The sequence below is a fragment of the Hevea brasiliensis genome, chromosome 16 (genome assembly GCF_030052815.1).
Source record: "Hevea brasiliensis isolate MT/VB/25A 57/8 chromosome 16, ASM3005281v1, whole genome shotgun sequence".
In the NCBI taxonomy this organism is placed as follows: domain Eukaryota; kingdom Viridiplantae; phylum Streptophyta; class Magnoliopsida; order Malpighiales; family Euphorbiaceae; genus Hevea; species Hevea brasiliensis.
Genome location: NC_079508.1, coordinates 33383171 through 33401983, shown reverse-complemented (window position 1 = coordinate 33401983; position 18813 = coordinate 33383171).

Sequence of the window (18813 nt, the reverse complement as noted above, 5' to 3'; positions counted from 1 at the left end):
TTTAAATATGATTTAATTAATTAATTAAAGAGTTTAATTGATTAATTAAATAGATTTGGTTTGCAATTAAATTGCAAAGTCCCTAGCATGACTTGAAACCAAATCTAGATTATTGGATGTGCAGTATAAATTAAATTTATATTTAAAGTGTTTAAATATGAATTTAATTGATGAGAAATTAATTAATAAAGATTAATTAATTAATTAATATTTGATATAAATTAATTAGAAGAAGAAAATAATTATTTTGGGTTAAGAACTCAAAATTAAGACACAGGGGCATTTTGGTTATTTCACAGTGTGACACGTGGCACCATGAGATGGTGACACATGGCATAACACATAAGCTTGCCAAATGTTTTTTTTAATCATGTAAGATGATTAAAATCAAGATTAAATATAGGTTTGACACTTGGCACAATGTGATTGGGTCACTTAAACCTAGAGCTAATCAAAAGGTGACATGTGGCTAGGGTTTAATGTGTTAACCTAGCTATTTAAGTGTGGTTATGAAAAGAAAACATAACCAGCAGCCTCTCCTCTCAATTGTCACGCCACTTTGAGCCTCTCCAGCTATTTCTCTTCATCTCTCATCAATTCAAAGAGATTAGCCATCAATCTCTTGAATTAAGAACACTAGAAATTATTTCTAGTGTCCTGTTTACATCTTTAATCTCTTAAACGGCAGAACTTGATTTTCTAATTAATAGAAAAAGCTTTAGAAGCTATTCAAGGGCTGCCATAGGTGTTCTTGGTGTGGACAAGCTAGAGGGACAACATCTGGTGTCCTGAAGACGAATCTCAAAGGCGCAGACACGCTGCAGCACATCAAGAGGTTAGTGTAATCGTTCTTGATTTAATCTAGGGTTCTAAAATTAATCTGATTAATTTTAAAATCTTAAATGGCAAATACAGATCCAAAAACATATTAAAAGAGTTTTAATATGTTGTTTATCATTGAAATCAAATAGATAAAAATAAATCTTGCATGGTGCATGTGACCCTAGGTGAAAAATTTTGAATTCAATGGTATAATCTTGTGTTTTTCACGCTTCTGTTCCTTCAAAGAATTCAATCACCTACTAGAAATCCATCCAACTAGGATTTTCGTTTTCTACTTTGGAAGTGTAGGATTCGCTAAGTTAGTGGGAGGACCAATTTGATTAAAAGACCATAATCATTTTGGTTAATTACATGATACATTTACTAATTAATCTGGTTATTTTCTGCAGTTAATTTTCTGATAAAAATGAGCACAAAACAACCACCACCATATATTCTTGCAAAGATACTTAATCGCAATAGGTTGACAGGACCTAATCTCTATGATTGGCTAAAAAATTTGAAACTTGTCCTAAACCTTGAACATATAGGATATGTTCTAGACTCAAATGTTCCTGGTCCCTTACCTCCAGAGGCCACACAAGAGGAACATGAAACTTTGGACAAGTGGAAGGAGCATAATATGAGAGCTAAGTGTTACATGCTTGCTTCCATGAGTAATGAGTTACAGAAGCAGCATGGAAACATACAGAGTGCAAGAGAGATCCTCCTTCACCTACAAGAGTTGTATGGTGAGCACAGCAGAAATGCTAGGTATGAGATATCTAGGCAGCTATTCCGCATGAGGATGTCTGAGGGACAGAATGTTGGAGATCATGTCTACAACATGATTCGACTGATTGAGCAGTTGGAACATCTTGACTTCCACATGGATTTCCAACTACTAACGGATTTGATCCTTCAGTCCCTTCCTGAGTCTTTTGGGAATTTTGTGACAAATTTTCATATGACTAAACAGGAATGCACCTTAGCTGAATTACTCAACATGCTGGTTATTGCCCAAAAGAATATGCCAGGCAATAAAGGAAAAGAGGTAGCTTTGGTTGCATCTTCTTCTGCTGGAAAGTCCAACAAGAAGAAGGGCAATAAGAAAAAGAAACCTCAGATTCCTGGTCCTTCCAAGAAAATAGCTAAACAAAAAAGGAAGACTAAAGCTGATGAAAGGCAAAGGAAAGTGTTTCCACTGCCAAAAGGATGGGCCTTTGGAAAGGAACCGCCTGCAGTATCTTGCTTCTCGAAGGACAAGAAGGATACACCTTCGGAAGGTATGTCCATATCTTGTTATTTAGATTCGATGATACTCATAGTTCATCTATCGCTTGGGTTTTAGATATCAGTGCCGGTTCTCACATTTCTAATGATATGCGGGAACTAGCAAGCGATGGCGACTTGCGTTCTCAAGATATTAGAGTCCGGATTGGCAATGGCTCAACTGTTGAAGCTTTAGCCATAGGATCTAAATCTTTTTACATGTTTGGACATGTTTTGTGTTTCGATAATATTTTATATGTACCTGATGCTTTTAAGAACATCATTTCTATATCTAGTTTGACTAGAAATGGCTATGAATTTCAGTTCACAAATGATGTTTGCAATATTTATTTTGGAAATAAATATGTTGGTTAGTTATATGAATGATGGTCTTTATTATTAGGATAATAATGACAAACACAAATTGAATGCAAGTGATATAAAAGAATACAATGCCATGGTGAAAACCAACTCAAGTTCAAAATATATATGGCACTTAAGGTTATGTCATGTTGCAGAAGATAGGATTGCAAAATTGGAGAAAATGGGGATTCTATCCTCATTGGGCTCTGAGCCTACTCCAACTTGTGAATCTTGCCTTCAAGGCAAAATGACTAGATCACCCTTTATTGGACAAGGGCTAAGAGCTGAAAATATTTTGGAACTAATACATAGTGATGTATGTGGTCCGTTTAAAGAAATGGCTAGAGGGGGCTTTCATTATTTTATTACCTTTACTGATGATAAATCAAGGTTTGGGTATTTGTATTTGATGAAATACAAACATGAATCCTTTGAAAAGTTTAAGGAATTTAAATCTGAAGTAGAAAATCAAACAGGAAAAAGTATTAAAGCTCTTCGATCAGATCGTGGAGGTGAATATTTGAGTACTGAATTTGATGAATACTTGAGAAAACATGGCATTGTTTCTCGGTGACTCCTCCAGAACGCCATACGGTGAATGGTGTATCTGAAAGGAGAAATCGTACCCTATTGGATATGGTACGTAGTATGATGAGCTATCTTGATATGCCAATCTCCTTTTGGGGATTTGCATTAGAATCACTTTATTTATTCGAATAGGATTCCATCAAAATCGGTTTCTTCCACACCTTATGAGATATGGCATGGAAGAAAACCAAGTCTTAAGCATGTTAAGATTTGGGGTTGTCGACTTATATCAAAAAGGTGAACACCGATAAATTGGAGACCGGATCGTAAAGAGGTCGATTTGTTGGATATCCAAAAGATAGTTTTGGATATTATTTTTATTTGCCTACTTCACAAAAGGTTGTGATAAGTAGAGATGCCACATTTCTTGAACAACAGTTTGTTCAAGAAGGAGGCAAAGGAAGGCAAATAGAGTTAGAATTGGAGAATTACGACCAACCAACGGTCGGATGGATATATATCCATCTAGTCAACCTATACCCATTGATGAAACATCTACACTTCCTCGTAGAACAACTGTGGTATCTCACCCACGGTGAGATATGGTTTTCTTCATGTAGAAGAACAAGAGTTGTCTACTCATGAAGATTTAGATCATGGAGATGATCCACTTACCTATGAAGAAGCTATATCAGATATAGACTCTTCAAAATGGATTGATGCTATGAAATCCGAGATTGATTCCATGTATAAGAATCAAGTTTGGAACACTGGATAGCTGTCAAGAATATCCTTAAGTACTTGAGAAGAACTAAGGATTTATTCTTGATTTATGGAGGTGGAGACTTGCAATTGGATGGTTATACTGATTCTGATTTCCAATCAGATATCGATGATAGAAAGTCTACCTCTGGATATGTGTTCATTTGTAATGGAGGTGCGATCGGTTGGAAGAGTTCCAAGCGAGCACATTGCAGATTCCACTCATCGAAATTTGAGTATATTGCGGCATTAGATCCGCAAAAGAAGTCGTTTGGATAAAGAAGTTCGTGTGAGAACTTATAGTAGTTCCTTCCATTGAGTCGCAGTTCCATTACCTTTGTGACAATAATGGAAGCGATCATCTGAGCTAAGGAACTAAGGTCTCACCCAAAATCCAAACACATAGAAAGGCACTATCACATTATCAGAGATATAGTTGGGCAAGGCGATATAGTCATGTAGAAAAATAGCATCAGCTGAAAATCCAGTTGATCCATTCACTAAGCCTATGTCACAGACTCACTTAGACCAACATCTTGAGAAGATAGGTCTAAGATATTGTAATGAATGGCTCTAGTACTAGTGGGAGATTGTTAGTAGTATGCACTAAAGCATATCATTTAGTATGTATCTTGTACATATTTTAATAATAAAAGGCATTTCCACTTTTCCGTTTGCATAATATATTTATGTGTAATAGAAAAGGTCTATTGATATTTTGTTAGAAATATTATTCTTAAGTTGTTAAGAATATGAGTGACAATATTTCTAGCACAAAGTATCATAAATAGGTTCACAATCGAGGATACTTCATAATGAGGACATGACTTATCGTAAAGATTGTATTCATGTTTGTTCCCAAGTTATTTATATGAGATATAAATAAGATGGAATGGTGAGTCTCATGCCATATAACAAACATGATAGGCACTTATAAATGATAAGTAGGCCGAACCAGTGACACTTATGACAAGCACATGGAGTTTACTCTTGTCAATGTTTTGTCATAAATCATATCAGTGCATATAATCTTTAGACTGAGATAGCACGATTATCTTGTATATAGGTAGTTTGAGTTTGATCTGCTTTCATACTTGTACTATGTATGGGTATATGGGCATGTGTTGGCTCCTGCTAGTTATATATGGAGGTAGGTGTTGATCAAGAAGGAATCTATTCCTCTAAGTAAATAGAGATAAAATCCTATGTTCATTTAATTGTTCTTGATGTTTCAAGTTCCTAGCCAGGACAGATAGATTTATTCAGAAAAGAGTTTCTGATGAGAAAAATTTTTTAATCAAGAACTGGAATTAAAAGAGAACATAATATTCATAGCAAATGGAGTGTGACATAAACCATGACTCCAGCTTGAGTTGGGATTTTGTAACAGAGAGATTCTAGTGCATGGTAACATATGATTATAGGTTCATTTAAGGTAAATCTTATTACTAATTGGGTGGCCATGGCATGCTATGCTAGGTGTTAACCATGGTCTATGAGGTTCATAAAATGATTTAGAGAAATCATTTATGGTAAGAAAGAGTTCTGATGATATTAAGAGTTGATATCATGTCTCATTGCCAATTAGTGATGAGCCTAGTAAGTCACACACATACACAAGTTATCACCTATTTAAATATGATTTAATTAATTAATTAAAGAGTTTAATTGATTAATTAAATAGATTTGATTTGCAATTAAATTGCAAAGTCCCTAGCATGACTTGAAACCAAATCTAGATTATTGGATGTGTAGTATAAATTAAATTTATATTTAAAGAGTTTAAATATGAATTTAATTGATGAGAAATTAATTAATAAAGATTAATTAATTAATTTATATTTGATATAAATTAATTAGAAGAAGAAAATAATTATTTTGGGTTAAGAACTCAAAATTAAGACACAGGGGCATTTTGGTCATTTCACAGTGTGACATGTCGCACCATGAGATGGTGACACATGGCATAACACATAAGCTTGCCAAATGTTTTTTTTTAATCATGTAAGATGATTAAAATCAAGATTAAATATAGGTTTGACACTTGGCACAATGTGATTGGGTCACTTAAACCTAGAGCTAATCAAAAGGTGACATGTGGCTAGGGTTTAATGTGTTAACCTAGCTATTTAAGTGTGGTTATCAAAAGAAAACATGACCAGCAGCCTCTCCTCTCAATTGTCACGCCACTTTGAGCCTCTCCAGCTATTTCTCTTCATCTCTCATCAATTCAAAGAGATTAGCCATCAATCTCTTGAATTAAGAACACTAGAAATTGTTTCTAGTGTCCTGTTTACATCTTTAATCTCTTAAAAGGCAGAACTTGATTTTCTAATTAATAGAAAAAGCTTTAGAAGCTATTCAAGGGCTATCATAGGTGTTCTTGGTGTGGACAAGCTAGAGGGACAACATCTGGTGTCCTGAAGACGAATCTCAAAGGCACAGACACGCTGCAGCACATCAAGAGGTTAGTGTAATCGTTCTTGATTTAATCTAGGGTTCTAAAATTAATCTGATTAATTTTAAAATCTTAAATGGCAAATACAGATCCAAAAACATATTAAAAGAGTTTTAATATATTGTTTATCATTGAAATCAAATAGATAAAAATAAATCTTGCATGGTGCATGTGACCCTAGGTGAAAATTTTTGAATTCAATGGTATAATCTTGTGTTTTTCACGCTTCCGTTCCTTCATAAAATGCTTAGAAATTGTATTGTAATGTATATTATGAATAAGTAATTAATAGCAATGTGATGTAAATTAATTAATTAGCTTTTTCATATGTAATTAATTTATATATCATGTAAATTATGAAATTTTGTAATTATTTTGTAAATTATGTAAATTAAGGAAATTTGAAAATTTTGCTTATGTAATTTGAGAATGTTTACATATGAATTGAGTGTGAATGGAAATGTATGGAAATGATTATGAAATTGAAGTGTATGGATGATATTTGAAATATGAGAAAATTATGAGAATGATTGATGAGATCATTATGATTAGCAAGGATAAGACTTTATTTTGAAAATATTATTGAATTTCAAACAGGTGAATATTGAAATACGCCAAACGATAATAAAATAGGGGAAACTCCGTTGGTTTCTCCATCGAAAAATAATTGATATTAAAAATATAACAAGATCAAATTATTAAAATAATAAAGTAAGACATGATAGGGTGCTTCAGCACCGAGTGTGACACACTTCGCTCGGCTACACTGTAGTCGGGTGAGGGGTGTTACAGTTTTATGAAATGTGTTTTGATACTTTGAAATGAACTTGGTTTGCAGTTAAAATCTCATAATTCATTATTTGTATTTAATTCTCATGTTCAGCCAAATTTTTGAATAAATGTGATTTAAGTTTTGCATAAAGATTATTTTAGTATGTTGTGCACCACTGAGTCCTAGTACTCAGCGATAGCTTCTATTGCTGTCGCAGATACAGAGACTAGAGGAGCAGCAGACTGAGCTGCTGAGGTGTGAGGAGCTATCAGCTTGAAGTCATCGGGTATAATTTATACCCTAATTGTAAATATTTCTTTTGATGTATGTATTGCATATAAATGTATGGACATGTAAATGGGTCTTGAGCAGCTTGTACAAAAATTTGTATGAAGTTTGTAATAAAGTTTAGTTTGTGTTTCTTTTGATGTAAATTTGTAAGGATGTGTATAAATTGTTTTATCTTTAATGAAAAATGAGTGGAACTATTTTATTTAATTTGAATGAAATGTATTGCTAGTATTTTGAGGATTATTGAATTTTGAACTTGAGAAATTGATTGAAATGGATTGAGTTTGATTGTGAAATTGAAGTAGTTGTTGAGAAAAATTTTTAGAAGTGCTTTTTACAGGTATTTGAAGAACTGGTTTCTCAAAATACAGTAGAACTCACAAAATTTTTATAAAATTTGCGAAAAAATAAAATGGACCAAAAATATTAACTAGATTTACTTTTAATCATATGTTTTAAATACCTATTAGAAAATGCTCACCACTTGTCAAAAGTAAGAAAATTGTTTAAAATCCCTTGTAGGGTACTTAATGAGTTATCGGTAGGTGAAGTTCGGTAGTTCATTAGGTATTCTACGGGATCATGTTATGCCTTACAGAAGGGTAAGGTGTGACAGTGAAGGCCGTTAGCAACCCTAGACTCGGGGGAAAAATTATAAAATAATTATTGGGACTCCATATAAGGGTCATTGAGGTTCTTATGGCATTAGAATGCCAAGAAAATGCTTAGAAAAATTTTTCTATCGGTACACACAATTTTGGCTCGTTAAGCCAAACGGAGGGCATTTTGGTCATTTCGTCTTCAGAGATGATTTTTGGCCAACTTGTCCAGTTAAATAAATAATTTATATAACATGAAATATGAATAAATGTTGTTAAAAATTTAATTGAAATTAAATAGACAAGAAATGGAGAGAAAATGAAAGAAAATGGCATTATGACATCATAATGATATCATTAAAATTTTCCCAACCAATCCAATGTTGACACATGGCATAATCTTATTTAAAAGAGACCAAATGGGCTGAAAATTGAAAAAAAAATCAGAACTCTCTTCTTCTTCTTCTTCTTGCCGTCTCACCCTCCCACCATAGCCAACCTTAGCAAGCTTTTTAAAGCTTGATTTCACTAGCTTTTGTCCCACTAAACCCTATACTCCCAACACAAAAAAGTGTTCTTACACCTTGGAGAGTCTTTTGAGAGCAAAAAGAAAGGAAAAGGAAGAACTCTAGCAAGTGAGAAATCTCACTCCATTAGAGGTTTGTGACCTAACTTTGGTTTTCATTCTCAATTCATGTTTAAGGACTTCGAATGAGTGTAAATTACAAAGAAATATTGTTGAATACCATTTGTATGCCAACCCATAATTTCAGCAGCCTTGGTTAGGGTAAGATAGTGATGATTTTTGTGGAGCTAAAATGGTAGTGTGGCTGCCCTCAATATGTATCTCTTAAGTGGATTGATAAAATGCAATGATAATGCATGATTTGTAATGTTTGAGTTAGGGTTTGGGGTGAAAAATGAGACTTTGATTATGTGATGATGGAAGTAGGTTTTTAATGGTCAATTAGTAACCATTTGGTTCTGTTTAAATCAAGAATGAAGTGAATTGTGTAGTAGGATTGGAGTTTGGTGTGGCTGCCCTTGGTGACCTGCAGGACTAGGCATGAGTCCAATAGGTTTGGGCAGCAATAACTGGAATTGTAGAGGTTCAATTGGTGCAAGGCTAATTGGACATGAAACTAGACACATAATGGCACAACCTTGGTGAAGAAACCATGCCCAGAAAACCAAACCAAGTTGACTAAAAGATTGCCCTAATCCTGGTGACCTGCATTCTGCCTGGGGAAAATGACCAAATGAACAGTGTTTAGTCATTTGGCCATAACTCAGTGTAGAAAGGTCCAATTGACCTGAAATTTTACCAGAAACAAGATGAGATATAGACCAACAACTTTCATGAAGAAACCTAACCCAAATTATGACCATAACATATTCAAAAAGTGACCTTAAGTCACTGCTCTTAACAATATAGATTTGGTCAGTCCAGAAATTCTGGAAAAATTTCAATTCGGCCAGTTGTGGTTTTTGGGCCATAACTTAAGCTACAAAACTCCAAATGGAGTGATTCAAAAAAAGAAATGCAACTAGACAAAATAAGGAACAACTTTCATGTTGATCATTTTGCCAATTTTGTTAGTAGTATGCCCTAGAGCATATCATTTAGTATGTATCTTGTATATATTTTATTAATAAAAGGCATTTCCACTTTTCCGTTTACATAATATATTTATGTGTAATAGAAAAGGTCCATTGATATTTTGTTAGAAATATTATTCTTAAGTTGTTAAGAATATGAGTGACAATATTTCTAGCACAAAGTATCATAAATAGGTTCACAATCAAGGATACTTCATAATAAGGACATGACTTATCCAGAAAGATTGTATTCATGTTTGTTCCCAAGTTATTTATATGAGATATAAATAAGATGGAATGGTGAGTCTCATGCCATATAACAAACATGATAGGCACTTATACATGATAAGTAGGCCGAACCAGTGACACTTATGACAAGCACATGGAGTTTACTCTTGTCAATGTTTTGTCATAAATCATATCAGTGCATATAATCTTTAGACCTGAGATAGCACAGTTATCTTGTATATAGGTAGTTTGAGTTTGATATTGCTTTCATACTTGTACTGTGTATGGGTATATGGGCATCTGTTGGCTCCTACTAGTTATATATGGAGGTAGGTGTTGATCAAGATGGAATCTGTTCCTCTAAGTAAATAGAGTTAAAATCCTATGTTCATTTAATTGTTCTTGATGTTTCAAGTTCCTGCCCAGGACAGATAGATTTATTCAGAAAAGAGTTTCTGATGAGAAAAATCTTTTAATCAAGAACTGGAATTAAAAGAGAACATAATATTCATAACAAATGGAGTTTGACATAAACCATGACTCCAGCTTGAGTTGGGATTTTGTAACAGAGAGATTCTAGTGCATGGTAACATATGATTATAGGTTCATTTAAGGTAAATCTTATTACTAATTGGGTGGCCATGGCATGCTATGCTAGGTGTTAACCATGGTCTATGAGGTTCATAAAATGATTTAGAGAAATCATTTATGGTAAGAAAGAGTTCTGATGATATTAAGAGTTGATATCATGTCTCATTGCCAATTAGTGATGAGCCTAGTAAGTCACACACATACACAAGTTATCACCTATTTAAATATGATTTAATTAATTAATTAAAGAGTTTAATTGATTAGTTAAATAGATTTGGTTTGCAATTAAATTGCAAAGTCCCTAGCATGACTTGAAACAAAATCTAGATTATTGGATGTGTAGTATAAATTAAATTTATATTTAAAGTGTTTAAATATGAATTTAATTGATGAGAAATTAATTAATAGAGATTAATTAATTAATTTATATTTGATATAAATTAATTAGAAGAAGAAAAATAATTATTTTGGGTTAAGAACTCAAAATTAAGACACAGGGGCATTTTGGTCATTTTGCAGTGTGACACGTGGCACCATGAGATGGTGACACATGGGATTACACATAAGCTTGCCAAATGTTTTTTTAATCATGTAAGATGATTAAAATCAAGATTAAATATAGGTTTGACACTTGGCACAATGTGATTGGGTCACTTAAACCTAGAGCTAATCAAAGGGTGACATGTGGCAAGGGTTTAATGTGTTAACCTAGCTATTTAAGTGTGGTTATGAAAAGAAAAACATAACCAGCAGCCTCTCCTCTCAATTGTCACGCCACTTTGAGCCTCTCCAGCTATTTCTCTTCATCTCTCATCAATTCAAAGAGATTAGCCATCAATCTCTTGAATTAAGAACACTAGAAATTGTTTCTAGTGTCCTGTTTACATCTCTAATCTCTTAAAAGGTAGAACTTGAATTTCTAATTAATAGAAAAGGCTTTAGAAGCTGTTCAAGGGCTGCCATAGGTGTTCTTGGTGTGGACAAGCTAGAGGAACAACATCTGGTGTCCTGAAGACGAATCTCAAAGGCGCAGACACGCTGCAGCACATCAAGAGGTTAGTGTAATCGTTCTTGATTTAATCTAGGGTTCTAAAATTAATCTGATTAATTTTAAAATCTTAAATGGCAAATACAGATCCAAAAACATATTAAAAGAGTTTTAATATGTTGTTTATCATTGAAATCAAATAGATAAAAATAAATCTTGCATGGTGCATGTGACCCTAGGTGAAAATTTTTGAATTCAATGGTATAATCTTGTGTTTTTCACGCTTCCGTTCCTTCAATATAGTGGCTCTGATACCAATTTAATTTAAGAATAAAACATACATTCTTAAATTAAATTGAATATCTCATATTCAACTTAAAATTCCAGATTTGAATATGATTCAAATAAATTTAAAAATTCAGATTTGAATCTCATTCAAACAAATTTAAAAATTCAGATTTAAATCACATTCAAACAACTTCAAAAATTTAGATTTGAATCACATTCAAACATTTTTTAAAAAATCAGATTTGAATCACATTCAAATATTTTTTAAAAAATCAGATCTGAATTTTATTGAATCAATTTTAAAAAATCAGATTTAAATATGATTCAAACAACTTTAAAAATTCAGATTTGAATCTCATTCAAACAACTTTTAAAATTCAGATTTGAATCACATTCAAACATTTTTTAAAATTCTGATTTGAATCATAATTTAATTGTGTGATTAAAACAACTAATTAAACACTTTAATTAGTCAAAGAATAGGCCTTAGATCATACAACAATTGCAGAATTAAAAGCCAAACCTTGAACCACCCAAGGAACCATTGTTGCCGCCACCAATGGTGGCTTCACCATGTGTGCCGCCACACCTCATGATCCAACCAGCAATGAATCTCTTGATCTCATGATCAAATACACAATTAAATTATATAATCAACAATCTAAATGGCAAATATAGTGGCTCTGATACCAATTTAATTTAAGAATGTATGTTTTATTTAATTGTTAAATAGTGATATGCATGATGGATGATCATGGACTATAAAAGACCAATGTGATTGGATTTATTTCTTTTATGTTTCTTTGGGATTGTAAATTAATTAATTTATTTTAATTTATTTTGGGCATGTATTATTAAGTTTGTAATATTTTTGGGTTGTAATTTCATTTATTTAAGTTCTTGTAAATTCGCCTTGGTATGCCAAGGATTACTATGTAATATTGGATTGCAAGAAGTTCAAGGAGGTCAAGAGCATTGGTGGGACCAGTGGGAGGAATTCAATATCAAGTGTTGATTATGTACTCCTTCAGCAACTCTTGTAAAATGAATGAATGAAATGCACCTAGGAATGCCCTGATTCAATTCTTGGTGGCTCAGAATTGAATCCCTTAGAAAGTCCATGATCATACCATATTTACTGCTTATCCATGAATGCATGAGATGTATGGGAATGTATGCATTTATATGATATATGCATGCTAAATGGATAATGTGCAAAGTGAGACCTTAATAGTAATTAGGATGGCTATAAAATCTTCCAAACAAATGATTAAGTTGGAAATGCTATAATTAAAGTAATTATAACATAAGCCCTCCATTGGGGCAATTATTTTAAGAAATTTTAAATAGTTGCATGAGATGCAATTAATTTAAGAGATTTTCTTAAGAATAATTGTTAAGCATGAGATGTTGTAAATATGTAAATGGTTTGGTGGCCAATATTGGATGTACCTGAGGACATTAAAATTATTTGCATAATTACTGGCTCAATGGGATCAACTTAACTAATGCAAGATAAGTCAATATTGGATGTACCTGAGATTTTGAGCATTAGGGGCTAGTAAAAGGATTGAACCTCACATGAGATGTGATGGGCAAGGAGTTGCTCACTTATAGTTTATTGTAATTCCAATAATGGATGTACCTGAGGATGATCAATAGAATTATAAGAATTCAATCACCCACTAGAAATCCATCCAACTAGGATTTCAGTTTTATACTTTGGAAGTGTAGGATTCGCTAAGTTAGTGGGAGGACCAATTTGATTAAAAGACCATAATCATTTTGGTTAATTACATGATACATTTACTAATTAATCTGGTTATTTTCTGCAATTAATTTTCTGATAAAAATGAGCACAAAATAACCACCACCATCCAATATCCTTGCAAGCATACTTGATCACAACAGGTTGACAGGACCTAATCTGTCTGATTGGCTAAGAAATTTGAAACTTGTCTTGAACCTTGAACATATAGGATATGTTCTAGATTCAAATGTTCCTGGTCCCTTACCTCCAGAGGCCACTTAAGAGGAACATGAAACTTTGGACAAGTGGAAGGAGCATGATATGAGAGCTAAGTGTTACATGTTTGCTTCCATGAGTAATGAGTTACAGAAGCAGCATGAAAACATGCAGAGTGCAAGTGAGATCCTCCTTCACCTACAAGAGTTGTATGGTGAACACAGCAGGAATGCTAGGTATGAGATATCTAAACAGTTATTCCGTATGAGGATGTCTGAGGGACAGAATGTTGGGGATCATGTCCACAAGATGATTCGGCTGATTGAGCAGTTGGAACATCTTGACTTCAACATGGATTTCCAACTACAAACGGATTTGATCCTTCACCCTTCCGAGTCTTTTGGAAATTTTGTGACAAATTTCTATATGACTAAACAGAATGCACCTTAGTGGTTTACTCAACATGCTGGTTATTGCCCAAAAGAATATGCCAGCAATAAAGGAAAAGAGGTAGCTTTGATTGCATTTTCTTCTCTGGAAAGTCCAACAAGAAGAAGCGCAATAAGAAAAAGAAATCTCAGATTCTGGTCCTTCCAAGAAAATAGCTAAGCAGAAAAGGAAGATTAAAGTCGATAAAGGCAAAGGAAAGTGTCTCCACCGCCAACAGAAAGTGTTTCCATTGCCAATAGGAAAGTGTTTCCATTGCCGAAGAAAGTGTTTCCACCGCCGCAGTATAGTAATCTAAATGAATGCAATGCCATGGTGAAAACCAACTCAAGTTCAAAATATATTTGGCACTTAAGGTTATGTCATGTTGCGTAAGATAGGATTGCAAAATTGGAGAAAATGGGGATTCTATCCTCATTGGGCTCGAGCCTACTCCAACTTGTGAATCTTGCCTTCAAGGCAAATGACTAGAACACCCTTTGTTGGACAAGGGCTAAGAGTGAAAATATTTTGGAACTAATACATAGTGATGTATGTGCTCCATTTAAAGAAATGGCTAGAGGGGATTTCATTATTTTATTACCTTTACTGATGATAAATCAAGGTTTGGGTATAAGTATATGATGAAATACAAAAATGAAACCTATTAAAACTTTAAGGAATTTAAATCTTAAGTAGAAAATCAAACAGAAAAATATTAAAGCTCTTCGATCGGATCGTGGAGGTGAATATTTGAGTCTTGAATTTGATGAATACTTGAGAGAGCATGGCATTGTTTCTCACCGACTCCTCCAGAACGCCACAACCGAATGGTGTATCCGAAAGGAGAAATCGTACCCTATTGGATATGGTATGTAGTATGATGAGCTATACCGATATGCCAATCTCCTTTGGGGATTTGCATTAGAATCACTTTATATATTCGAATAGGATTCCATCAAAATCGCTTTCTTCCACACCTTATGAGATATGGCATGGCATAAAACCAAGTCTTAAGCATGTTAAGATTTGGTGCTGTCCAGGTTATATCAAAGAGCTGTACACTGATAAATTGGAGACAAAATCAGAAAAATGTCGATTTTTTGAATATCCAAAAGATAGTTTTGGATATTATTTTTATTGCCTACTTCACAAAAGGTTGTGATAAGTAGAGATGCCACATTTCTTGAACAACGGTTTGTTCAAGAAGGAGGCAAAGGAAGGCAAATAGAGTTAGAATTGGAGAATTCGACCAACCAATGCATCGGATGGATATAGATCCATCTAGTCAACCTATACCCATTGATGAAACATCTACACTGTTCCTCGTAGAACAACCGAGGTATCTCACCCACCCGGTGAGATATGGTTTTCTTCATGAAGAAGAACAAGAGTTGTCTACTCATGAAGAAGTAGATCATGGGGATGATCCACTTACCTATGAAGAAGCTATATCAGAAAAACACTCATCAAAATGGATTGATGCTATGAAATAACAGATTGATTCCATGTATAAGAATCAAGTTTGGGATCTTGTTGACCCACCTAAAGGTATTGTACCTATAGGAAACAAATGGGTTTTCAAGAAGAAAATTGGTTCTGATGGAAAGGTAGAGACCTATAAGGCAAGGCTAGTAGCGAAAGGGTTTCGCCAAAGGCAAGGAATAGACTATGAGGAGACTTTCTTGCCTGTTGCCATGCTTAAATCAATTAGGATTTTATTAGCAATAGTTGCATACTATGATTATGAGATTTGGCAGATGGATGTCAAAACAGCTTTTCTCAATGGATACATTGAAGAAAACATTTTCATGGAACAACCTAAGGGATTTGAATCCCAAGATGGTTCTAAGGTATGCAAGCTAAAGCGATCCATTTATGGGTTGAAACAAGCTTCGAGGAGTTGGAACATCCATTTTGATGAAGCCATTAAATCTTTTGGTTTTATCAAAAATGAGGATGAGCCATGTGTATATAAGAAGGTTAGTGACAGTGCTATCACTTTCCTTGTCTTATATGTGGATGACATACTGTTGATGGGTAATGATACAGGTATGTTGACGACTATAAAGGTATGGTTGTCAAATACATTCTCCATGAAAGACTTAGGGGAGGCAACCTATATTCTTGGGATTCGCATCTATAGAGATAGAGCGAAAAGAATAATTGGTTTACCCCAAAGTCTATACTTGGAAAAGGTGTTAAAGAGGTTTAACATGCTTGATTCCAAGAGAGGATTGTTACCAGTGAGACATGGTATCCACCTTTCTAAAGAGATGTCTCCAAAGACACCTGAAGAAAGAGATAAGATGGCAGATTCCATATGCTTGGCTATTGGAAGTTTAATGTATGCAATGTTGTGTACTAGGCCGGATATCGCATATCTTTATTAGTTCGACTAGCGGTATCAATCCAATCCAGGTTTGGAACACTGGATAGCTGTCAAGAATATCCTTAAGTACTTGAGAAGAACTAAGGATTTATTCTTGATTTATGGAGGTGGAGACTTGCAATTGGATGGTTATACTGATTCTGATTTCCAATCAGATATCGATGATAGAAAGTCTACCTCTGGATATGTGTTCATTTGTAATGGATGTGCATTCAGTTGTAAGAGTTCCAAAGCGAGCACATTGCAGATTCCACTCATCGAGGTGAGTATATTCGCATCGAGATCTTTGCAAAGGAAGCTGTTTGGATGAAGAAGTTCGTGACAGAACTTACAGTAGTTCCTTCCATTGAGTCAGCAGTTCCATTACACTGTGACAACAATGGAGCAGTCATATAGGCTAAGGAACTAAGGTCTCACCCAAAATCCAAACACATAGAAAGGCACTACCACATTATCAGAGATATAGTTGGGCAAGGCAATATAACCATGCAGAAAATAGCATCAGCTGAAAATCCAGCTGATTCATTCACTAAGCCTTTGTCACAAGCTCAGTTAGACTGACATCTTGAGAAGATGGGTCTAAGGTATTGTAATGAATGGCTCTAGTGCTAGTGGGAGATTGTTAGTAGTATGCCCTAGAGCATATCATTTAGTATGTATCTTGTATATATTTTATTAATAAAAGGCATTTCCACTTTTCCGTTTACATAATATATTTATGTGTAATAGAAAAGGTCCATTGATATTTTGTTAGAAATATTATTCTTAAGTTGTTAAGAATATGAGTGACAATATTTCTAGCACAAAGTATCATAAATAGGTTCACAATCAAGGATACTTCATAATAAGGACATGACTTATCCAGAAAGATTGTATTCATGTTTGTTCCCAAGTTATTTATATGAGATATAAATAAGATGGAATGGTGAGTCTCATGCCATATAACAAACATGATAGGCACTTATACATGATAAGTAGGCGAACCGGTGACACTTATGACAAGCACATGGAGTTTACTCTTGTCAATGTTTTGTCATAAATCATATCGATGCATATAATCTTTAGACCTGAGATAGCACAGTTATCTTGTATATAGGTAGTTTGAGTTTGATACTGCTTTCATACTTGTACTGTGTATGGGTATATGGGCATCTGTTGGCTCCTACTAGTTATATATGGAGGTAGGTGTTGATCAAGATGGAATCTGTTCCTCTAAGTAAATAGAGTTAAAATCCTATGTTCATTTAATTGTTCTTGATGTTTCAAGTTCCTGGCCAGGACAGATAGATTTATTCAGAAAAGAGTTTCTGATGAGAAAAATCTTTTAATCAAGAACTGGAATTAAAAGAGAACATAATATTCATAGCAAATGGAGTTTGACATAAACCATGACTCCAGCTTGAGTTGGGATTTTGTAACAGAGAGATTCTAGTGCATGGTAACATATGATTATAGGTTCATTTAAGGTAAATCTTATTACTAATTGGGTGGCCATGGCATGCTATGCTAGGTGTTAACCATGGTCTATGAGGTTCATAAAATGATTTAGAGAAATCATTTATGGTAAGAAACAGTTCTGATGATATTAAGAGTTGATATCATGTCTCATTGCCAATTAGTGATGAGCCTAGTAAGTCACACACATACACAAGTTATCACCTATTTAAATATGATTTAATTAATTAATTAAAGAGTTTAATTGATTAGTTAAATAGATTTGGTTTGCAATTAAATTGCAAAGTCCCTAGCATGACTTGAAACCAAATCTAGATTATTGGATGTGTAGTATAAATTAAATTTATATTTAAAGTGTTTAAATATGAATTTAATTGATGAGAAATTAATTAATAGAGATTAATTAATTAATTTATATTTGATATAAATTAATTAGAAGAAGAAAAATAATTATTTTGGGTTAAGAACTCAAAATTAAGACACAGGGGCATTTTGGTTATTTTGCAGTGTGACACGTGGCACCATGAGATGGTGACACATGGGATTACACATAAGCTTGCCAAATGTTTTTTAATCATGTAAGATGATTAAAATCAAGATTAAATATAGGTTTGACACTTGGCACAATGTGATTGGGTCACTTAAACCTAGAGCTAATCAAAGGGTGACATGTGGCAAGGGTTTAATGTGTTAACCTAGCTATTTAAGTGTGGTTATGAAAAGAAAACATAACCAGCAGCCTCTCCTCTCAATTGTCACGCCACTTTGAGCCTCTCCAGCTATTTCTCTTCATCTCTCATCAATTCAAAGAGATTAGCCATCAATCTCTTGAATTAAGAACACTAGAAATTGTTTCTAGTGTCCTGTTTACATCTCTAATCTCTTAAAAGGTAGAACTTGAATTTCTAATTAATAGAAAAGGCTTTAGAAGCTGTTCAAGGGCTGCCATAGGTGTTCTTGGTGTGGACAAGCTAGAGGAACAACATCTGGTGTCCTGAAGACGAATCTCAAAG